Genomic DNA, 25,851 nt, shown 5'->3' on the forward strand with positions numbered 1-25,851 from the left:
ATGTAATATGTCCATTAATCTTCACTATAAGGCAGATACAGAATTACTGGTAGTCTTCAGCTAATAAATGGGCTATATTTCAAAGATATACTTGCAGATTAGTTGTTTCAAACATGAAAGATATTTTCTCATAGAAGCTCTGTTGTGGGTACATCTCTAGCTTGAACTGGATCATGAAGTCTATTGGACTCATAGCCAACATGTGTAAATGAATGTCTGTGTGGGAAGGTACGTCCTGAGTCCTCATTGGGATGCAGTGGGCCCACCTTCTTCCTTGGATCCTATATTTATTACAAGTGACTTGGCTTTATTCTCAGATCTTCCTTATGGACAGTGGGAACAAACCCCCCCCCAGATTCAAACCGTTCATATCAGTTATAGAAAAACTAACCTGCTGTAACAAAAGAGATCTTGAAATACAGTGGCTTAAAGGAAACAACACTTTGTTTCTCTGTTAAGCAGTAGAACCAAGATGAATTTTCCAGTTTGTAAGCTCAAACTTCCTCTATGAACTCATCCAAAGACTTGAGTTCCATCCAATTTTTTTTCTTTTTTTTTTCTTTCTTTTTTTTTTTTTTTTGCTTCTCCAGTTCCTAGATTATGGTCCTTATCTGAGTGATTGAAGCTGGCCGAGCCATGTAGCTGTGCTCCATCTTATGGGAAGGCAAAGAGAGGAAGCACATGGCAGCCAGTCACGTTTAAGCCTGCAAAATAGAAGAGTCATCTGCTTATAATATATTGCTGAGAACTTAGTAACATGACCACACTGAGCCACAAATGAGCTAAGATATGTAGTCTTTAGCTGGTCAGCCATAGGGGCACCTCAAACTCCATTACTACAACAAAGGTGGAGGTGTTTTAGGATGAACAACCAGCAGTCTTTGCCATATCCCGGTGGTGGTACCCACGTCTAGACAGGAACTCTGGCGGGATTGAATTTGGTGTCTGTGGCAGAAGAGATGTGGGTAGAGGTTGGATACAGCGAGTAACACAGGGTAGGTTTTGGGGTGAGTGGGACGCTGGGCCCCTTGCCATTGTAACTTCTTGGAAGAACTCGTTGCAGATTTTCATTTCCATTTCACCTCCTGCCTTTCTTTTTCCTTTGGAAGGCTGAAGGCAGGGCTGGTTTCATGGCTGGTGATCTGTGCAGTGAGTGGCACAGGACCCTAAGGTCAGAAGGGTTCCAGGCTTGGTTTTAGGCTATGCTGTCACCGTCTTGAAATTGCTAATAACTTTATATTTATACTTGTGCTTTGTGATGAGGTTGGATGGGACAACGGAGCAGGTGTGTGAGTGGCAGAGATATGCTAGGTAGTAGTGTGTGCACATGTGGGCATATGCCAACGGGCATGGCGAGTGAACGGTGTGGGTGCTGAGCAATTGGCCTGGTGCCACAAAGCACATGCATATGCCTGAGGATCATCTGGAGGTGGCCGGGTCAGGACCCGGGTCCCCATTGGTGGCCATGATGCAGCCACAACAACAGAAACACAACAAAGCAGGTTTTGAGGGTGTAGTGGTAGCCTTGGCCCTGGGCTAGAAGAGGGGCTCCACCCAAGAACCTGTGGGAGGTCAGCCTGGCTGACTGTCCCTGGAGCCTGTCCCTGGGGCATCTGCACAAGTATTAACTCTACAGCCTGAACCTTGAGACGGAAACTTCTGGTGCTTGGGCAGCCGGCTTTGTAAGTAAATTATCACACAATAAAAGCGTACACATGAACATTGCAATAAAGCATTAATCAGAGTTATTAGGATTCTTCAAGGATTTAAAAATCCTTGGTTTTGAATGCTGAAACATTGCAAAATGCATATCCACAGGCTTAGAAATAGAAATCACACTTAACTATTGTCATTGGAAAAGAACACTATTTTCATATGAACTTTGGATGAACCATTTGTTAACAAGGAAGATAACTGAAAATGCAAATTTTACATAAAATTGGCAATACGGCTATAGAATGTATAAACAGGCATTTTGAATTGTATATACATTTTAAAGCCCTTTTTGATTTCTTTTATGATCTCCACAATTTACAGGGAATATCAGAAGAATCATCAAAATATCATTGTATAAATTTACATTTAAAATAAAATTCAGACTTCCATGAAACTGATTCATATGAAGAGTTAAATCTTTTTGTTAAAATTGCTCCTAGAGAATCATCAGCTCTAGATATGCTAAAATTTGTATTTCCGAATGGTTTATCAGACATCTATCCCAATGTTGTCACAGCCTATAAATACTGCAAACAGAAAGAGTAAAATTTGCACCAAAGATTCTTGTCAAAATTAAGAACGAACAAAAATCATTTGCAATCTTGCTTTTTTGTTGAGCTACTTACTGAATCTATTTTCATTTATGTAGACTAAAAATAATGTTGCTAAACATTAAATTCATACATGAATTTGCAGAAAAGTGAGCCAGAAAAATCACATTAATAGTGTATTGCTATTTAAAAAAATTTTTTTTTAATGTTTGTTTATTTTTTTTTGAGAGAGAGAGAGACAGAGTGCGAGGGGGGGAGGGGCAGAGAGTGAGGGAGACCCAGAATCCAAAGCAGGCTCCAGGCTCTGAGCTGTCAGTACAGAGTCCGATGCAGGGCTCGAACCCACAAACCATGAGATCGTGACCTGAACTGAAGTCGGATGCTTAACCGACTAAGCCACCCAGGTGCCCCAATAGTGTATTGTTATTTATTGTATCATATTAAATTATGACACAAAAATATGTTTTGTGCTATTTGTAAGTTTATGTTGTTCCTCATATATCACTATTATTGATATTATGTTTTATAAGTAATAAAGTATTTTTAAAGGAAAATATGTTTGTATTTTAGTGTCCTTGAAGCACTTTTTTTTTCCCTGCAAGGGCCTCTGTGTCTTCAGTTTCCATTGGGCCCTGCACATTATGTAGTTTGTACAGGTTGGGGACTAGTTTATCTGCTCAGCTTTCTTTTCTGCCTTTTCTATGCCTGCTACGTATAGTCCTTTTGCAGGTTTTAAAGGATTTTGGTTACTAATGATGAATGAAACAGTGAGAAGAGTCAAGGCCAAGCTCCTCCTCAGGCCTTTTCTGTCTCTTTGCTTGGCGCTTGGCTACTCAGAAAGTAAGAAACACATGTAACTGATGGCTACAAAAGCACAGATATAGCTCTTGGTTGCACCAAAGCCCGATAGAAGACTCATTTACATTTTCGAGTATCATCCCTGAGTCTTTTGAACACTCTTATTACAGGAATAGAATCAAACAGCAATTATCCACCTAGTGATTTTGTGCAGCCAAGATGCCTGCTACCCTGGGCTCCTCTTGCACTAGAATTGACTGAATCAGGCTGGAGTCAAGGACTGAGACTAGAGATTCCAGACCATGGCATCTCTGACACAGGGAATGGGAAGGAGGAAGAGGAGGGCAGTCAGCAGGTGGGACACAAGGCACATCTGTTTGAGCCAGTCATTTGCAGGTGGCTGTTCATACGTACGGGGCACACAAATAGAGTAAGATGTTAAGGCATCTGTGGTAGGCCGAATAATGGCTCCCCAAAGGGGTCCATATCCTAATCCCTGGAACCTGTGAAGATGTTAGGTTACGTGGCGACGGGGAATTAAAGTTGAAGAATGGAAGTAAGGGTTCTACCCATCTGACCTTAAAACAGGGAGATTCTTCTGGATTATGTGGGCGGCCCCATTGTAATCACAGGAGTCCTTAACAGTTGGGAGAGAGAGGCAGAAGAGAAGAGTCAGACAAAGAGATGTGAAGCACACACAAGAACAAAGAGATGCTATGTGGCTGGCTTTCCTTATGGAAGAAGGGGCCACAAGCCAAGGAATGGGGGAAGCCACCAGAAGATGGAAAAGAAAGGCATCATTCTCCCCTAAGAACCTCCCAAAAGAAAGACAGCCTGCTGGCACTTTGATCTTAGCCCAATGAGACCTATGTCAGACTTCGACCTGCAGACCAGTGGGAGAATACATTTCCATTGTTTTAAGCCACCCAGTTTGTGATCATTGTTGATGACTGTAATAGGAAACTAACACAGCACCCTTGAGTGTTTATATTAAGGGTACAGGCTCCTGAGTCAGACTGCATGGGTTTTAGAGAGGAGCTGTGCTACTCATTAGCTGTGTTATGGGGGAAATTTCCTAACCTTCCCAAGCCTTGGTTTCATCCTCTGATAAATGAGGTTATCACCATCATGGCTGTGTTCTAAGGAAAAATGAAGGTAAATCCTTTAAGACCTTGCCTGGTAAATAGAAAGTTCTTGGTAAGTGTTAGTTTAAACAAAGTCATGGGGGTCTGATCCTGGACGGAGTTTTCAGTAAGGCAAAAGACTTTCTTCCTCATCTATTCCATGTCATTCACTGCTACTCCCCTCCCTGACATCTTTGGCTCCTGAAGATCCCATTTGACTCTTGGTCCTCTAGGGCTCTTACCCAGGTATGTCCTTGATGGAGTCACAATCTTTAGATTCCACCCTTTCCTATATTTCATGCTAAGTTTCCAATATCTCTTAAAGAAAAATAAATACACAAGATAAATATATAAAGTACTATCTCCAGAGGTACTTAGTCACTGATATTGCCTTTATCTTTTATGGTCTCTGCAAGGCCTTATGATTTCTGCCATGTCCTGCACTATGCCTTCTGCAGACAGCCTCGTGGAATTCTTGGTGGTTGAATAAATGAGGAGTCCCAAGGAACTGCCTTTTAATTGAGGACTTTTGGCTTACGTTAAATGAGCGAAATCCAAACTGAAGAATTTCAGTTGGGAAATATTTTAGGGAGAGAGACCTCCCAGGAGCCCTTCGAATCAAGCCAACTTTCATAAACATTTGGCCTCGTTTTCTGTCTACTTGTAAACAGCTCTGGAATGGCTGTCACAAAAGTTTCTTAGGAGGGTATTTGCTGAGTAAAATTGGCAGTTTTTCTTCAGAGTTCTTAGAGCAGAGGGGTTGGAGCTGATGATGCTAACATTTCCGAAGAACTTTTCTCCAGCTGCGAAGTTTCATTTCGATCTGGATGCTGTGGTGAGACGTTCTAACAGGCATTTGTAATGAGATTGATTATCTTGTAATGAGATCGCCTGCTAAAAAATCCGTTTCAGTTCCATAAAAATTGTATTATGGATAGATTACAATCCGAAAAATGTATACAAAGCTATTTGAAAGAAAACCGTCGGAGTCAAAACCGGATCTCTAAAGTTCTTGGTTGTTACGAGAATGGAAAATGTCAATTCCAAAACAAATGCACAAAGTAAGTGTTAGTGTTCCATATGCACAGGTCTGCGAGGCTTCGTATTTTTGGAATCTGTAGTTAAAATGCAAAATTACACTGTGATTTGATGTTTAATAGAAATGCTGAGAACCCATAAAAGACTGTTGTTTTCAAATACTTTCACACACCTGGCCACTTCCCGCAAGCATAGGGCAGGCTCTGTAGTTTGCTTGGTGGTGGGGTCTCCCTCTGGTGGTTGGTGTTAAGGAAGGTGCCGGCTTGAAAGCAGTCACCGGATTTATTCCCCTTGGCGTTTGGCTGACAAATCTGGAAAGTGTCTCAAGAGTTCCTTTCTCCTATTCTGTTAAATAAAGACCAGGCTACATATTTTGTATTTTGACCATTTCAACAATATGGGAAGCTTTCTTATTTGAACAGAAGTTAGTCAGTCAGCCTGTAGCCTACCCCCTATGACCGTGTCAAAATCAGTTTTGACTATTAGGAAAGCTAACCTGGATTTTCTATCTCTATGGCCTATTTTTGGCATATTTTGACCCCAAAACGTCTCTTGATTTGGCCGGGATGTTTTCCATTTGCTTTAGAAAAGGCTCTGAGTTGAATACCACATTTATTCAGCCCACCTGTGTGTCCATCACTTTTCCATGACCCATGGCATAGCAAGAATCAGACAAAAATTACTGCCCTCCTAGAGTTTCCGTTCTGTGATGCATATAGATATGGTTTACAAATACATACATTTTATAAAGATTTTTGGCTTCACCTGTGAAACATTTGTATAGCTAAAGGGACTATGAATTTAAAAGGCAAATAGGGGCTCCTGGGTGGTTCAGTCAGTTAAGTGTCCATTTCTTGATTTCGGCTCAGGTCATGATCTTACAGTTGTGAGTTCGAGCCCCACGTCAGGCTCTGGAGCCTACTTAGGATTCTTTTTCTCTCCCTCCCTTTTTCTGCCCCTCCCCTGCTCACGCTCTCTCTCTCAAAATAAACGAACATTTAAAAGCTTTTTAAAAACAAAGAAAAAATGGAACAAAAAGGGCTCCAATAAATCAACAAGGAAGAAAACCAACAGAAAAAATAATTGGCAGAAGTGGGATTTCATGATATCACATTTACCTGGTTAAAGACACAAGCAAGGGTGCCCATTGGAAAAGAGCCATCTCCCAGCTAGAATTCCCTGTGCACCTTTACAACCTCTCGCATACTGGGGGTCTCGGGCAGACTTCCCTGTAGCACTGCCCAGAGCCTGTGTGCTGAGTATGCCTGCTTGGAAACCGCACGTTCCCTACCCTTTTGGCAAGTGGCAGCAAATGGACCTTTTTCCAACGGTATTCACCCCCTTGCTCAGCTCGGTCCCCCAACCCATCTACCGTTAGCTGATCCCTGTGGCATAAAGTTTCCCAGGATTAATTTAAGCACATTAGATTGATCAGTTGAATATTTCCAGATGAGACTACATTACTGCTCAGACTGCGGTGTCGAGAGTTTATAGTGATAGACACGTAGTTTGTGACTTTCCATTATCTGCTCTAAGGTCTTTCCTCCTCTCAGGGATAACGTAGAGCTTTTCCTATTTGACTCAGGGCCGATCTTAATGACAAATTATTTGCCATCCATTTCTAATCCCTGTATGGCTTTCCTGAAACTGCAGCCTCATTCCAACCTCTCACCTCTTCCTTTCCTTGGCTCATTCCGATTGGATCACTATATCTTGTTCACAGAGACATTCTTCCTGTTTACCTGTACAAAGAAACATGTGAATCCTACGAAAATGTTGGAAAAAAAAAGTTAGCAGGTTTTATTTTTCCCCCATCCCTCTGAGCCCTTGGGTGCTGTGTACCCAATCTTCTAGTCTCAGCACACTAGCAGCTACGACTCTGGAATGCAAGTTAATTAAATGGTGCTTATATTTAGTTTTAGGCAAGGTTGATTTTTTTTCTGTGTTAGGTTTAGTCTGTGTGGCTTTGTGATATACAATCCTGGTAACTAGGGATACTAGGAGAAATTTTATGTGGCTGTGCTGTGAAAGGCATGCAGTGGGAGAGAGAACTCAGGGACCTCTGTGTTCCACCAGTATGTAAATCATCTAGCAGAACACAAATGCTTTAACAGTCAAAGTCAACTTTCCTGGAGCAATTGACTTCCTTTTCTGTCTCTGAGCCAAAGAAAAGTTAGGAATTCTATCCCTAGATGCTGTTATATTGGTTCCTGTGTGTGTCGATCTCTTCAGAAGCAGGCTCTTTTCCAGTTATCTTGGTTGTTACAAAGAATCCAGTGCCCCCACCTCCCAGCTCCAAGGAGGCAGTGCTATATCCCTTTAAAGTTGGGAAAGGGGACCCTCTACTCACTCACAGGTTAACCCTTGAAGCGCAAGGCATTTTTCGACACTCGGTGATGACCATCTTTCGGAAGTGAGTTACGCATTTCGCAACCTTAGTAAACAGAGCATGCTGGTCATTCCAGGTGCTTTCTATCCATTACTGATCCATATTCTTAAAGGCCATACCAAAGCAGGTGGGATTCAGATAAGGAAGCTGAAGCTCAGAAAGGTTACATAAGTCACCCAAACTAGCATGAATCGCTTAGTTTAAATCCAAGTTCATATGTTTTCTCCACGATTACTTTTATTTTCATATCTCAGGTTCATTATCATGAATAGTTACTTTTCTGGCCTCTAGATCCAGTCACTATCAGTATGGTTATTAGAGTGAGTGTTTTAAACTAATCTCCTCACCATTAATTTATTTTCTTCTAATCACGATACCATTTAGGATTGAAGTTTCCTGATCATTGTGGGGTGGTTTAAGCTTGAAGGGTCAGATAACTGGAAGTGTCTAGGCTTTCCCACCCCTGCCTTGACCCAAGCAATGGAATGTGTGCTGTCTCCACGGGCTACTGTGTGAGGGCAAGTGAGTGGGGTTTGTTGCCATCTGTTAAGAGGAAGGAGATTGGACAAGGTCTGGGGCAGAGCTCTAACTGAGGGCTTGAGAGTCTCAGCACCCAGTACTGGCTATCTGATGTGGAAGATAAGTGAGATCCTACAGTATCCTGAAGATTAGTGACTTTTTAAAGATGAGAGTATTTTGGGATACTATAAATTATAATAATTAACAATAGGGAGTAGGTGGGAAAGTGATACAAAGCCATCTTCATGGGATTTGAGGTGAATTTTTAGACAATAAGATAGAACTGTTATCTCTTCTTGAAAGACGTTTTCTCTAAGTTCTTAGAGTAAATTCTAAATATATATGTCTATTCTATGTCTGGGTCTCAGGCCACAATAGTATTGCATCATAAGCAATTTATTCCAGCTTTTAGATTGTCATTATATAAAACACATAAAATGAGCTGAAGTAAAAGAAACCAGGATTAAAAATAAGTTTGGGTGAGTTGAAAATTAAATCCATGAACTATTAACTTATAAAATGAAATCAGTCCAATTTATATAGCTTAACAAGTAAGAAAAATAACACGAATAGCTCTTCAAGCTTATTATTATTTTTTGTCTGTTTATCTTTCTCTTAAGTCTTTCCATAGGTGTTGTGACTGACTTTCACATGTAATAAAGGTCAGGAAAAATGCTAGTATGTATAATTTTTCAGATACTACCCTGTGAATGCAAGAGACTGTTACTTTCTTTCCAAATAATATGTATCTCTTTTAGTTCTCCTAGATTTATATGCAGACATCTAATTCTTTTCTAAAAAACACCCTACATTTGTTTGAAATTTGTCAATGTAATGTATATATTGTTCCATCATTTTCATTTCATGATTCATAATCAATAATTGCAAAATGTCATATGAGACAGACTTACGTTTGGAGAAAATCTCAAAAATATTCTAAAGCACCATGAAATGATCATTCTTGTTTGGAAAATAAACTGTTTATTTCTTAAAGCAAACTCAGAAAGTAGCACCCCTCCCCCCTCCGTAAAACTTAAATGTTTGAGTAGGAATCTCTACCTGCCTTGTCAAGAGGGTAGACTGGTTTAGGCATATAGTTTCTAAATTGTCCGCGTTCTCTAGAAAGCTGAAGTTACGTTATTGCACTTACATGCAGGGAATGATAAATAACACAATCATTGTAGGCATCTTATTTTCCAGTGGTTTTTGATAAAATTGTTTTAGGGTTCTATTTGGGACTTTTAGACACTAAAGCTTGGGGTAGTAGATTAGTACATCCTTTTAACTGGACAATTCCTGTTTGGAAGTTTTCCCTTCTTTCCTCCCTCCCTTCCTTCCTTCTGCAATGTTGAATGAATACATTTTTTTTTTTAAGTTTTGTTTAGACGTCAGTCTCTGATCGTAAAGCTAACGTCCTCCGTTTTCTTCTGCTCTGTCTCTACTTTCTCCTCTGTCTAATTAGATTTAAAATGTGAGCAGGATTTTGTCTAGCTCTATTTTATACTGTGATTTTACTTGAGACATTGAATGCTGACATGGAATTGCTCTCCAAACTCTATATTCTCTCTTCTATCAGAGTGCCACCAGTCACAGAACTATTTTTGTTTCCTGCTAATGATTTTTAGATAATTTCACAATGACTGATTTTTCTATAGAATGATAGATCCTCCCTCCATCATGCTGTCAAGCGATACATATACTTAGTTCTTATTTTCAGGATTTTAAGCTGAAGGCCAGATGGCAAAGTTTCCATCGAATCAAAGCATAGCTTTATTTCAGAGAGAGAGAGAGAGAGAGAGAGAGAAATGAGTCAAGAAGTAACTTAATCTTGAGGACATTTAATTGGGAGTTGGTTTGGATTTTCTTTGGCCATTTATTTGACAATGATAGTTTCTCACTAATTGAAACATGTTATATACCAGTCACTGAGGGACTTGCAACTAAAGAGTTGCACTGTGTAAGGGACCTCGTTTGACCTGGTCTCGGCAGCAGGTGTATGAGCACCACAGAAAATAAAAGAGAAAGTCACCATGGTACTTCTGCTGTTAGACTATCTAAGTTAAGAAGTCCCCAAGTGCATTTATTCAATGGCATTTACTGACCACTTACCATATTCTGCTTTGGAACAAAGATCTGTATGTTAAAAGGTGGTGACAGAGTCCTTTGCTCCCTTGGTCATGAACAAAATATCTGTGTAATAGAGCAATCTACTAAGAAAACAAACAGGGGGCGCCTGGGTGGCTCAGTAAGTTGAGCATCTGTCTTAGGCTCAGGTCATGATCCCACGGTCCGTGGGTTCGAGCCCCGCGTCGGGCTCTGTGCTCAAGAGCCTGGAGCCTGTTTCAGATTCTGTGTCCTCCTCTCTCTCTGCCCCTCCCCAACTCATGCTCTGTCTCTCTCTCTCTCTCTCTCAAAAATAAATAAACATTAAAAAAGATTAAAAAAAAAAAAGAAAACAAACAGGATCTGTGTTACCATCTCTGCATTTTCAGAAGAGAGAGACCAGCTCTGGGGAGGGAAGGACTGAGCAGAGATCATGTGGCATCACCCAGAGTGGGGTGGCACAGGGCAGGGGGAATGTTTGGAGGTGTAAAAGTGGAGCAGGGGATGTAGGAGACATTACCCAAGGCTCAGAAGGGGGCTGAGTTTTGCCATGTCCCTCACATAGCAGGGAAAGAGGCAGGATTTCAGACAGGAGTGGCTGTGTGGGGCAGCCTAGAAAGCTTGACTCTGGGGACCATGACACTGCACCCTGGGATGGATCAGACATAGTGGAGTGGTCTATTCAGTACAAACCCTAAGGGTGTAGAACCACGAGTCCCTCAGCAATTCTCTGAGGAATTGAAAACCAGAGTCCCTTCCTCGGTTCTTCCAGGTACCATGTAAGCCCCTTGGATCCTCACAGCGCCCTAGGAAGGCTGAAATCCCTGAAACACATGTCTGAATAAGATTTCTTATCACCTTTTTGAGTGGGGAAGGATGTGTTCATTTAGAAAAATAAAGCTATGTGGCGTTTCTCATACTGTAGTGTGACAGAGTTAGGGCCACACCCACTTCTGAGCTCATTGCGCTTCCTTCCGTGTTGACTTCTCATTGTCACTTCTCAAGTCATGTAACTTCCCTGAACTCTCCTACTCCCACCTCGAAAGCTACTCGTCCAATAGCTCATTCTTTCAAGTCTAGATATAAGGAGAAGCACAACAGACTGTAGTTAAATTCAGAACTAAGTATTCATAGCCAAAAAAAAAGTGTAATTAAAGTGTAATCTCTCTGAGACTTTAAGTAAACACTTAAAATCTTCAGGGTGAAGGGGTCGTCAAACTTGTTTGGGCAGCAAAACCCCATTTTCAAAGGAAATTTTCCACGGACCAAAATTTGTAAAGCGGACAAGGGTGGAGTTCCCTGGCTAAAGTGGAGAGGGGACTGGAGACACCCCTCCAACCCACGATGTGGCCCCAGAGCCCCTTCCCTTGGTCTCCTAGAGTTCATCGGAAAACCACCATTCATTTTAACCTAAGGAATGAGTAGTGTGGGTGTAGGTTTGGGGGGAGTGGTAGACACATCTCCACAGGCCAGCGGGGAAGATTATTTTAGGTAGAAGTGTCCTTTATACTCATTGTCCTACCACACAAGCAAATGCTCCTCAGAAGGCCCGCTTGCCAGCAGGTTTGAGTGAGTATCCCACACTAACACAGAGGGATTTTTAACATTTCATCAGCACCTTATTTCCCTGCCAATTTGAAGAAGAAAGTTGTAAGATATGTATTGCCTTTGAACATCTCCCCCCAAAGGAATGATCATTTAGTTCTGCTAGGCACCTTACGCTCTGTCTTTACTTAATTATTTAACAACTATTTAATTCTATCCTAGACTCAGGAGTGAGAGAGACTGATACAGTGCTTTCTCTCACGGAGCTTACATTCTAGAAGGGAGAGAGAGGGAGACAATAAACAAACAAATACCTTCTGCTAATATAAATTATGGGAATCATAAAACAGTCTTTTTTTTTAAAGCAGGCTGTAGTTCTGATGGTTTTGAGCATCAGCACTGTTAGAAATGATTAGCATGGTGCACCATGTTTAATAGAGGCCTAGTAGATGTGCAAGAAGGTAAAGAAGAGAATGAGAGCATTTCTCACCTTGGGAGACGGATACTTTTCCTGAGGAAGCCGCATTTTAGTGATGGGATTAGAGAGAGAGACAGAATAAGACTGGCTTCATGTTTGGATGGTAAATATATTCCTGATGTTGGTGACTCTTCATCCCCAGCCCCCTCTATCTTCAAGACTGATCATTGTTTATTTGATTCATGCCAACCGGTAGGCAAAACTGAGTACCACTCTGCTCCCCACAAAGAACATACTCATACAAAATCACTTAAAAATGCCTTAAAAAAAACACCCCACTTCCTTTGATATCTACCACCCATTTATTCGCTTCTGCAGCAGCAAAGTTGTCCTGCCTTTCTGAGCTACTTCCTCTCCTTTTATTCTCTCTTAAACATAGACTTTTGTCCTTCGAACTCCATTGAAACTGCTCTTATTAGAGTCCCCACTGACCTCACATTGCCAAAATCTCATCTGGGCATATGGTGTCAAATCGATATGCTGACAACTCACACATTAATATTAATATTGTTCCTATTTGGATTTTACTCCTATCCTCTTTCCCAGACGTTGAACTTACATATCCAGTTGTCTACTTAATATCTCTACTTGGGTGCCCACTGTATATGTCAGATGCAACAAGTTTCCAAAATGCAACTCTTGATGTTTTTTCCCACAGTCTTGCTCCTCCAGTAGGCTTCTCCACCTCAGGAGATGGCAATTCCAGTCTTCTGGCTGGCGGGAAACTTTGTCCTCATTGGCTCTTGTCTTTCCCTCACAATTCTCATTGTGTGGGCCAGAAAACCCTCCTGGCTCTACTTTGAAAACACATCCAGCATCCAGTCACGTCTCGGCACCCTCGCTGCTGCCCCCACGAAGCCGCCATCACTCTTTCTGGACAGCTCCGATAGGCTCCTAACACTTGTTCCCACTGGTTTCTTTGCCCCTCTAGAGTATTTCCAACACCACAGGCAGAGATCCTTGTAAACATAGGTCAGATCATACCACATTTTACTGAAACCTTGTAATGACTTTACTTTTATTTTAAGTCTTTGCAAAGCCCTAGGTGGTTGACCCCTCCCCTCTACTCTCCTTCATGTCTTGCTACATTCTCCACCACTTGCTCTACTGGGGCCACACGGGTTTCTTTGCTTTCCCCATACCCCACACCCCCGCCAGACATGCTCCTGCCTGAGAGTCTTTGCACTGAGACCTCCTTCTGCTGAAATCTTCCCCTGAAAGTTGGTTAATTCCTTCACCTCTTTGAAGTTGTTACTTAAATGTCAACTTTTAGTGAGGCATAGCACTGGCTCCTCTCTTTCCCCATGGGGATGCTTTACTCGTTCATACACAGAGCTCTCTGATACCCATGCATACCTACCCATGTTAATGTTCAACAAAAAGAAGGGTGTACAAAAAGAAGTGAGTATGGTGTGGAAAGCTGGGTAAGACCGAGTTGACTCACTTGAGCATATCGCTAGATTTTCTTTCTCCTTTCTCATCTTTTATCTTTCACCTCAATCCTTTTATCAACCCAAAGATACAGTGCTCTCCACAAGAGGAATTCTTGTATCAGCTGCTGAAAGATTAGACATGTTCTTTTTCTAGTCAAATACTCTCGTAAAAGGTAAGAGCGATAGAGGCTGACAGTAACTTAATTTCAAGCAGCATGTAGTATTGAAGGGCTAACAGGCTCTCAGTACAGGCTCAGGTGATAAGAGTCTCTGCCAGGTCAGCTTTCTTTTCAGACGTTGAGTTGAACCTGAGCTTCAGACTTTATACAAAGGCTCAAAGACTGAGTGAATGAGGACATTATACAGTCAGTGATTGGTAGGTAGTTTCTGAAAAGGACTCCAAAAATTAACAATCAAAGTATTGAGAGCATTTGCCAATATAAATGCCTCCCATAATACACCAGCAGAGCAAACTGAGAGACCTGGAAGCGGCTGTAGAAAATCTAAAAGGTCATTTCAGGATATGGATATTATTTCAGCAGGCTATTATCAGAGACCAAAATACTGAAGAGTTGATCATCTTCATGGGTATATACTCTTCAGAATCCAGAGAATTCTGAAGTCAGGTGGTTCATAATTATCCCCATCATCTGGACATGTACACTAGTGTCTTAGGCAATATTCCTTTGTATGCTGCTATTATTGCATTAATATTAATCAGTTGCCAGGTGTCTAAATGGAAATCAACTTTGGTGGTGAAGTACCTTTACTTGGTAAAATTATCAGATGACCATCAGTAGAATATATGCTACCAAAGGTAGGGGATTATTTTTGTTTTCTTCACTGCTGTGTCCCTAGATGCTAGAATAATGCTTAGCACATAGTAAACATCCAGTAACTGATTAACAAACGAATCTTCTGTTGATCAATTTGCCATTGACTTAAAGTCCAACATGCACCTCTTAGAATCATAGATGATTGTATAGCATGTCAAGATTGTATAGCATGACTTCTCCTCATGGGATCTTTCTTTTTCACCTTAAGGGCTAAGTCAAAAGGTTATTTGAATGAAGATAATTGGTATAAGAAAGTGAAATTTATGGTTGAAAAATTTCGACAGAGATTTGTTATGAGCTCTCTTAGGGTGTTCTCTAAAAAACCCAGAGCTGAGATGGAATGTCATCTCACCTGGTCCCAATCACCTGAAGGGCAGACATTTATCTTTTGTTTAGATAGAAAAATAAAGACAAACTTGAACTTTTACTTGGAACTGATGTCTTTGAACTGACCACAAATAAGGTGACCACACAACTGCTCTGGAAAAGAAACCGGGCATGGGTGTGTGGTATGGGGGACTGAGCCTGAAGCTCAGACCTCATGATTCTGTGTCTACCTGGCTATATGACTTTGGGCAATTGTTGTCTTAACCACATGACACTCCAATTTCTGTATTTGTAAATCACCGTTTCCCCTAAGGAAGGTGAATAGAATGCCTGCCTGTCCACTTTATGCGGCTGCTTGGAAATTCCAAAGAAGATGTGTTTGAAGTACTTTGCTAGTTGAACAGTTTTACACACCAGAAGTGGAAGTGCTGAATACAAGTTAAGGAGAAATCAAACAGAAAATAAACAAAAGTTATTCTGAGTTTACAAAAATAGTATTGATTAATGAAACTATGAACTTCTAAAGAAAGAATAAGAATAAACAAACAACTTACAGTGTAAAACCAAGGGCAATCACACCTCCCACTGTGGAACCACACAAAAGAAGTCAGTGTCTGCTGAATCAGCCAAGACAGGGGGATATCAATAATCAAAACAATGCAAGCAATGCTATGTTTTAAATTTGATCCAGATTTGATATAACCATACACAAGAGATGGCTTTACTGGAGTAAAATATTTAGGGTCTTAACGATGAAATCTAGATGTTAGGAGCTATTTACGGGTGAACTTTCAGCTACATTTCTGGAGGAATCATCGGAGCCCTAAGGTGGGGAATGCAATAATTCTTCTGAAACATTGCAGCTGCTGAAATGCAGACAGATGGAATTTCTGCAGTCTCTAATATAACACAGAAACAATCCCAACAATAGGATAAACACTTATGCCTTGAAAATGTTCTCTTAACCCTAGAGAGAGGATATTGTATAGACCGGCCAGTAAAATCTTAGTGTTTTGGATTCTCCTTTTATATCTGGTTTCCTGTGTACCTTTTAGAAGTCTGTATTTGTAGGTATAGGAATGCAGCCCCGTGCTGAGTCCTCTAAGACTATTCAAAATATAAACATGCTTCATATTTTAGTAGTTGAGGTCCATAGATGTAATTTGTATTGATACTGAAATGGTAGCATGTAAAGGAAAACCAGACATTTGTTGCTGATCTTTTGACGATTACACATGAAGTAACATCATAAGAAACTTTAATCAATCAGCTGGTAATTAATGTTCAGCAAATCAAAATTCAGATTTCCTTGATACCATTGGAAAATAATTAAGTAATTGCATTTTTTCTTTGCTTTTTTGGTAATATATTGTGCTTCATTGAGATTGAGGTGACTTTTTCTCATCATATATTAACTAAGAACCTTCTGAGTGCCAGCCACTCTCTTAAGAGATACTTCTCTGTATTTCTAATTCTGAGTTAAAATATTCTGTTATTTCCTAGTTCTCTTTAGTTAGTCAACAAAGCTCATCTCATCAAGGAATATACCGTTCTGGGAGCAGTGACAGCAAGCAGGCAACTGACCACACGAATGATCACACTATCTTTTGTGGAGGGACAGAGACAAAGAGAGACAGAAGTTTTCAAGGGTTGCGTTTACTTAGTTACTCTGAATTGAAAACTCGTGAAAAACTTAGCTTTTTTCTTTTCTGATTAAAAAAGTCAGACATCATGAAAGCCAGTGGTATGCCCCAGCCCAAAGCTCTTAGTCACGTGAAAGGAAGTGGGCACGATCCTGTCCTGCACTTTCCCACTGCGTTGCTAAAGCCAGCAGGTGCACATAGTCCACATAGGGGATGCTCCTTAATCACCCGGCTCTGGTGGCGGGGGTGGTGGTGGGGGGGACGGTATTTCTGGGCACCACGGGATTGTAACTATTGGAGAGACAGTTCTTGGCAGGCTAGATATATGCACCCTTATGTTTACTGCAGCATTATTTGTAAAAACCAAGATATGGAAGCAACCGAAGTGTCCATCAGCAGATGAATGGATACAAAAGATGAAGTATATACGCACACAATTGAATATTACTCAGCCATAATAAAGAATGAAATCTTGCCGTTTGCAACAACATGGATGGATCTGCAGAGTATAATGCTAAGTGAAATAAGTCAGACAAAGACAGGTACCATATGAGTTCATTTATATGTGGAAATTAAGAAACGAAACAAATGAACAAAGAAAAAAAGAGACAAACAAAAAACCAGACTCTGAAATATGGGGACTAAATTGGTGGTTGCCAGAGAGGAGGCGGGTGGGAGGACGGGTGAAATAGGCAATGGGGATTAAGAGTACACTTATCATGACGAGCACTGAGTAATGTACAGAATTGTTGAATCATTATATTATATCTGAAAGTAATATAATTAATTAATATAATTAATACATATAAAATAATTAACCGCATGTAAACTATACTGGAATTAAAATAGTAATTAATTAAATAATTAATTAAAATGGATAGAAGATCTGAATAGACATTTTTCCAAAGACATGCAGATGGCCAAAAGGTAACTGAAACGATGCCCAACATCACTGACAATCAGGGAAATGCAAATCAAAAGCACAATGAGATATCACCTCACCTCTGTTAGAATGGCTATTATCAAAAAGACAAGAAATAAAAAAGAAAGACAACAACTGTTGGTGAGGGTGTGGCAAAAAGAGAACCTTGTACACTGTGGGTAGAAGTGGAATTGGTGCCTCAACCCCTATGGAAAACAGAATGGAGTTTCCTCAAAAAATTAAAAGTAGAACTACCATGTGGTCTAGTAATTCCAGTTCTGGGACTTTATCTGAAGAAAAGGGAAACACTAATTCAAAATTGTATATGCATTCCCACATTCATTGAAGCATTATTTTTAATAGTCAAGATATGGAAACAACCAAAGTGTCCATCAATGGATGAATGGTATATACATACGTGTGTGTGTGTGTGTGTGTGTGTGTGTGTGTATGTAATGGAATATTACTGAACCATTAAAAAAGAACCATAAAAAAAGGAAATTTTACCATTTGTGACAACATATATGGACCTCGAAGGCATTATGCCAAGGGAAAAGTCAAAGAAAGACAAATACCACATGATCCCTCTTATAGGTGGAATCTTACAAACAGACAAAAGCAAAACAAAACACCAAACTCATGGACACAGAGAACAGATTGGTGTTTGCAAGAGGCAGAGTCTAGGGGGAGGTGGAAGAAATGGGTAAATATTGGTTTTTGTCTGTATTCGTTTAAATAAATTGAATAAAAGATTTTTAAAAAACAAATAAAAGACCTTATTTCCAAAAAAAAAGTCCATATCCAAAAAAAAACCCCAAAAAAACAAACTCATCAAACCATAAGGGAAGAGAGCAAGAGAAGAAGGAACAAAGAACTAGAAAGCAGCCAGGAGGCAATGAACCGAATGGCAGTAAGTACCTACCTAATAATTACTTTAAATGTAAATGGACTAGGACTCACGTTGTGGTGGCTGTGGGAGGTGCTGCTGCGAAAGGAGGCAGACGAGGAGATGGGGCAGAAAACTGGTTTGTCCCACAAGAGCATAGGGCATGAGTAGGGCAGGGGTCCTGACTCAGGAGCTTCTGGCCATGCCTGGTCTCTTCATTGTCCTGGAAAAGGTCTGACGTGGGACTGAAATGAGAGGTACTCAGTGTTCCCTGATTTCTGTACGTTATCATCTCGTGTACACCTCATTCCCACAATAGTCTGGCTTGTCCATTCCCTGATCTGCAAATCCCCATTCCTTCATGGATTTGAAGGCTCTGCTTTCCTCCTTGAATAACTTTGCATCCCTCTCACTTGCTGAAAGTTGGGACAATGTTGGATTATGGTGGAACCAATCCCGCAACACACTGTGAACACACTCTTCCTTACCAATAACTTGACTGCGGAAGTGATGCAGGAGGCGCTGCAAAAGAAGGCAGGTCTCACTCTCTCCTACCATCCGCCTACTTTCTGACCCTTGAAGCACATAACCTGGAAAACCTGGAAGGAGTGCCTGGTGCTCCTGGCTCTGGGAAACCGTCCATATTTATTCTTCTCACACAGCCCAGGATGCCACGCCTCAAGAAGTCAGCAGCCAGTTGGTTTAAGGGCTTGGAGTTTGCACCTCCAGGCCCATACATCCTTCCAAAGCTCCCAACTACCCCACAAGGGAAATGTACAGGGTAGAATTCGGTGTTAACTGCACCCACGGACCGGCCAAAGTCATTTCCGCAGTGAAAGGAATTGTGCGTGTTTCTGTCACTTCTTCTACCAGGACTGATGATGAAGAACAAATGTGGATTAGTCTGAATTGTAGTCGGGGATTTGATGCAGGTGGTGGCTGTTCTTTCTAAGAGAAGACATTTTATCAGAAGACTGAAGTTCTGTCACTGGGGAAGCCTCGGCTCCCACATGCTGGAATGGGACAGTTGTGCACAGTGGATGTGTCTGTTTCCTTGGCAGCCATGATTGTGTGAATCAAAAGTCACTTTAAACTATCTCATGGTCGCCTTGCTCTTGAGGTAAGAAGGACCTTGGTGTCTCCAGTCAAAGCTGTGACCCTGTGCACTGGTTCTAGGAGCACTGTGCTGCAGGTTGGCAGTGGCCGACCTTTCCCTCACAAGTGAGATGTCCCGTCGTGATGCTCTGTATGCTGCACCCCAAGGAATAAATGTCTTCCTGTGTCAACACAGCAACATCGAGTGAAGCTTTCTTTCTGATCTTCAAGATATGCTAGGTGCTCCCTTAGGAAAATAAGGTTAATATTATCCTGTCAGAAACAGACAGGGACCCTCTTCATGTGGTGCACAGCATACAGGAACAACAGGATGACAAAATCGACAAACTGATTGGTTCCCAATGTGAATGCATAACGAGAATCAACAGAGTTGGTATCCTTGTGGAAGAATGTCTTAGAATGTACTTATTTCTGGCTTCTAAATCTGCTTCACCAAATGTCCTGTAGCTCATATGGTGAAAACCATGACGTAACTACCATTAAAGAACAAATATTCATCATAAAAGATGAACTAAGAATATACAATGTAAAGTATATATTCATTATAAACTCCAGGAAAGAGCAACTAAAATCTGTTTACTTAACATTCTTGGTAAGTAGCTCAAGCAATTGTCTCTTTAGCTTAATTAAAGGTGGAATGTGTCATTCTAGATCTTTCTGCCCTTAACCAGTTTAAAAACATACTTTTAGGGGCCCCTGGGTGGCTTAGTTGGTTGAGCGTCTGACTCAACCAACTCATGTCATGATCTCCTGGTTTGTGGGATTGAGCCCTTTATGGGGCTCTGGGCTGACAGCACAGAGCCTGCTTGGGGTTCTCTCTCCCCCTCTCTGTGTCTCCCCCACTAGTGCTCTCTCTTTCTCAAAAATAAATATTAAAAAAATAAAAGTGAAAACATACTTTTAAAAAACTTCAGATTGGAACACTGATTTCTAGGTAGTAGCCTCTAGAGGGTGATAAGGTCTGTCTGTATGTTCCTGTTTCTAGATTACTAATCTCTCACCTAAATTTCAAAATCAGAGGGAGGTTTTTTTTCTTAATATACATGAGAATTATTCATAACTATTATTTTATTGCTTTTAGGTAACTCACCTGTAATTTTATCAGGAATATATAAAAAGGGTTAGCTTTCAAAATAATACCAGTAATTATATAATATTAATTTTGTGCCAGGCACTCTCTTAAGTATGTTGTAAATATTTTCAATTCTTTATAAACAAGAATATAGTTATTATTATCCCCATTTTACAGATGAAGAAACTGAAACAGAGGTTAAAGAGTTTGCCCAAGGCCACATAGTTAGGAAGTGATGGGAGTTAGGACACAAACTCAGGCAGTCTGGCTCCAGAGTCTGTGTTCTTAACTACTTCTTAATCAGCATGGATGATAAGACTGATATAGGAGGTATGTAAGAAATCCTGAAGGAAAAGTAATCCATTTTAACTGGGATTTTCTCTGGGTGGTATGATGGAAGGTTTTTCTTTTGAATGCTCGTATACATGTATATTTCTAATTTATGCTGAGCATGTTACTTTGATAATGAGAAAAGAAAATCTTTTTCAAATACTGTCTAACATGGGGCTCCTGGGTGGCTCGGTCGGTTAAGCGTCCAACTTCGGCTCAGCTCATGATCTCTCAGCTCGTGGGTTCGAGCCCCACGTCAGGCTCTGTGCTGACAGCTCAGAGCCTGGAGCCTGCTTTGGATTCTGTGTCTCCTTCTCTCTCTGTTCCTCCCCTGTTCACGCTCTCTCTCTCTCTCTTTCTCTCAAAAATAAATAAAGATTAGACCAATTTTACATTTCTTTTGTAGGACCCCTTTCCTACCAATCTTATCTCCTGGAGGATTTGGGATCCTAACTTACAAATTATTCTTGGTGATTCACCTGTAATATTAATTCACTACAGAAATAACCAGTTGGACTGAGCCTTAAGAAATGCACCCAGTTAGAGAGTTGGAGGAGGAGCCAAGAGAGGAGGTGGGAGAAGATCAGCAGTGTCAGAAGCCAAGTAGAGAGCTTTGATGAGAGACCATCAACAATGTCCAAGTGAGAGAATGAGACAGCAGACAGCTTTGAGGTACTATCTCAATGGTATTTGCTTCAGTTATTGTTTGTGTTTTATGTGGGGAGAATAGGACAGAAATTGGATAATACTTAAGAGTTTAATACTTCAACTTAATTGGATAATACTTAAGAGTTATTGTGATTGTGCCAAAAATATGCAGAGGGCCTACAAGGAAGGTTTTCTGGGGGAAGTGGGTAGAATTCAGTCAAAAGGTACAGCTTGAACAAACACAGTAAGTGTAAAGAAACAGCACAACGCATTGAAAAAGCCCAAGTAACCAATTCATTATTGTCAGGGCAGAAAGCAGGAGGCAGGGAAGGTATGGTTAGAGATGATGCTTAAGAAATAGCCTGGGGCCAGTCATTATCAAACCATTTTAAATTTATGGCACACTTAAGGTATAGCATGATTTTACCTTTAACAGTTAATCAAGTTGAAGGTTGTGGATTCCTTTGGATAGAGTTCCAGAAGGGGTTAATTGATCATATAATTTCTTTATGATTGGTCAAACTTATTGCCAAATAGTTTTTTTTTTAAAGAATGACATTACTACCGTAACTTTTTGTTTTTTATTTTTTAAATTTACATCCAAATTAGTCAGCATATAGTGCAACAATGATTTCAGGAGTAGATTCCTTAATGTCCCTTACCCATTTAGCCCATCCCCCCTCTCACAACCCTTCCAGTACCCCTCAGTTTGTTCTCCAGTTTATGAGTCTCTTCTGTTTTGTCCCCCTCCGTTTTTATATTATTTTTGTTTCCCTTCCTTTATGTTCATCTGCTTTGTCTCTTAAAGTCCTCATATGAGTGAGGTCATATGATATTTGTCTTTCTCTGACTAATTTCACTTAGCATAACACCCTCCAGTTCCATTCACGTAGTTGGAAATGGCAAGATTTCATTCTTTTTGACTGCCGAGTAATACTCCATTGTGTGTGCGTGTGTGCGTGTGTGTGTGTGTGTGTATAATATATATATATATATATATATATATATATATATACCACATCTTCTTTATCCATTCATCCATCAATGGACATTGAGGTCCTTTCCATACTTTGGCTATTGTTGATAGTGCTGCTATAAACATGGGGGTGCATGTGTCCCTTTGAAACAGCACATCTGTATCCCGTGGATAACTGCCTAGGAATGCAATTGCTGGGTTGTAGGGTAGTTCTATTTTTAGTTTTTTGAGGAACCTCCATACTGTTTTCCAGAGTGGCTGCACCAGCTTGCATTCCCACCAACAATGCAAAAGAGATCCTGTTTCTCCGTGTCCTCGCCAACATCTGTTGTTGCCTGAGTTGTTAATGTGAGCCATTCTGACAGGTGTAAGGTGGTATCTCATTGTGGTTTTGATTTGTATTTCCCTGATGATGAGTGATGTTGAGCATTTTTTCATGTGTCGGTTGGCCATCTGGATGTCTTCTCTGGAGAAGTGTCTATTCATGTCTTTTTCCCCATTTCTTCACTGGAGTGTTTGTTTTTTGGGTGTTGAGTTTGATAAGTTCTTTATAGATTTTGGATACTAACCCTTTATCTGATACGTCGTTTGCAAATATCTTCTCCCATTCTGTCGGTTGCCTTTTAGTTTTGCTACTACTCTAACTTTTCTTTACTGGCATGCTAACATTTATAAATAACTAAAAATACCCCCAAATATATCATTTATAGTTTAAAAAAAGTAAAGTATCACTGAAGATTTAAAAAAAAATAAATAAATGTAAATTGACTAAATTCTCCCACCAAAAAACATGGAGTGGCTGGATAAAAAAAAAATTCTAATAAAAATCCATTTTTTTGTACCTACAAGAGACTCACTTCAGATGTAATGGCACTCAAAGACTGCAGGTGAAGAGATGGAAAAAGATGTTCCATGCAAACAGAACCCGAAAGAAAGCTGGGGTAGCTATGTTTATATGAAACAAAATAGACTTTAAAACAAACACTGTAATAAAAGGCAAAGAAGGGCATTATATAATGATAAAGGGGTCAATCCAATGAGAGGATCATAATTTTTGTAAATATTATGCATGTAACATAGGAGTACCTAAATATATAAAGCAAATATTAACAGACCTAAAGGGAAAAACTGACAGGAATACAAAATAGTAGAGGCCTTTAATACCTCATTAACATCAATGGATAGATTATCTAGGCAAAAAAATCAATAAAAATAATTGGTCTTAAATGATATATTAGACCAGATGGACTTAATAGATATTTACAGAACATTTTATCCAAAAGCAAAAAAATACACATTCTTCTCAAATGCACATGGAACATTCTCCAAGATAGATTATATGTTAGGCCCCAAAACAGGTCTTCATAAATTAAAGAAGACTGAAATCATATCAAGCATCTTTTCTGGCCACAACAGTATGAAACTAGGAATCAAAGAAGAAAACTGGAAAGGTCACCAATATGTGGAGGTTAAATAACTCCACATCAATATATACATAAATATATAATGAGTCAATGACAAGATCAAAGGAGAAATAAAAAAATACCTTGAGACAATAAAAATGGAAATACAAATCTTTGAGATGCAATAAAAGTAGTTTCTAAGAGGGAGGTTCATAGCAATGTGGGCCTACCACAAGCAACAAGAAAAGTCCCAAATAGCAATCTAACCTTATACCTAAAGAACTAGAAAAAGACAAAGAAGCAAAGCTCAAAGTTAGTAGAATTAAGGAAATAACAAAGATCAAAACAGAAGTAAATGAAATAGAGACCGAAAAGATAATAGTAACTAAGTAACTTGAGCTTGTAACCAAGAGCTTGATCTTTGAAAAGATAAGCAACATTTAAAAATCTTTACGCTCACCAAGAAAAAAAGAGAGAGGGCTCAAATAAATAAAATAAGAAATGGAAGAAGAGAAGTTACAACTGATACCACAGAAATATAAAACATCTTGAGAAACTATGAACAATTCTGTGCCAGAAAATTGGATAACCTAGAAGAAATGGATAAATTCCTAGAAACATATAATCTTCCAAGACTGAATAATGAAGAAATAAAAAGTCTGAATAGACCAATTACTGGTAAGGAGATTAATCAGTACTCAAAAACCTACCAACAACAAACAGAAGTCTAGGATCAGATGGCTTCACTGGTGAATTCTACCCCACATTTGAAGATTTTATATATATCCTTTTCAGACTCTTCCAAAAAATTGAAGAGTAAAGGACACTTCCAAGCTCATTTTACAAGGCCAGCATTACCCTGAAACCAAAACCAGACTAGGACATCATAAGAAAGGAAGAAAAGAAAAAGAAAAGAAAAGAAAAGAAAAGAAAAGAAAAGAAAAAGAAAAAGAGAAGAAACCAAAGGAGAGCAATAGGCCAATATCTCTAATGAACATAGATGCAAAAATCCATGACATTTTTCACAGAAATAAAACAATCCTAAAATTTGTATAAACCACAAAAGATCCTGAATAGCAAAAGCAATCTTGAAGAAAGAGAATGAAACTGGAGGTATAATGCTCCCTGGTTTCAAACTATATTATAAAGTTTAGTAATCAAAACAGTATGGTATAGGCATAAAAAACAGACACATGGATCCATGGAAAGGAATAGAGTCCAGACATAAACCCATGCGTATATGGTCAATTAATTTACAACAAAGGAGACAAGAATATACAACGGGGAAAGGACACACTCTTTAAAAAATGGTGTTGGGAAAACTGGACAGCCATATGCTCAAGAATGAAACTGGACTACTCTCTTACACCACACATAAAAATAAACTCCAAATGGATTAAAGACTTGAATGTGAGACCTGAAACCATAAAATTTATAGGAGAAAACATAGGTGGCAAGCTCCTTGACATCAGTCTTAGTGATGAATGTTTGAATCAAATTCCAAAAACAAAAGCAAAAATAAACAATCGGGACTACTTGGAACTAAAAACCTTCTGCACAGCAAAGGAAACCATCAACAAAATGAAAGGCAAGCTACTAATGGGAGAAAATATTTGCAAATGATGTAACTGATAAGGGATCAATATCCAAAATATATGAAGAACTCATACAACTCTATAGCAAAACAACAACAAAACACAACCTGATTTAAAAATTGGGCAGAGGATCTGAACAGACATTTTTCCAAAGAAGACATACAGTTGGCCAACAAGCACATGAAAAGATGCTCAACACCACTGATCATCAAGGAAATGCAAATCAAAAGCACTATGAGATATCACTTCCCAGCTGTTAGAATGGTTATTATCAAAAAGACAAGGAATAGCAAATGCTGACAAGGATATGGAGAAAAGAGAACCTTCATGCACTGTTGGTGCAAATGTAAATCGGTGCAGCCACTATGGAAAATAATATGGAGGTTCCTCAAAAAATTAAAAT

At 39.7% G+C, this 25,851-nt stretch overlaps 1 protein-coding gene and 1 pseudogene across 6 annotated transcripts in view; both read left to right on the top strand.

Moving 5' to 3' along the window:
- Window positions 1-25,851, top strand: part of CORIN (corin, serine peptidase) — a 251,162-nt gene that overhangs the window by 127,410 nt on the left and 97,901 nt on the right. The window lies entirely within an intron of this gene.
- On the top strand, window positions 18,567-19,871 carry LOC107179022 (annotated as a pseudogene).

The sequence above is a fragment of the Panthera tigris genome, chromosome B1, assembly GCF_018350195.1.
Source record: "Panthera tigris isolate Pti1 chromosome B1, P.tigris_Pti1_mat1.1, whole genome shotgun sequence".
NCBI classification, from domain to species: Eukaryota; Metazoa; Chordata; class Mammalia; order Carnivora; family Felidae; genus Panthera; species Panthera tigris.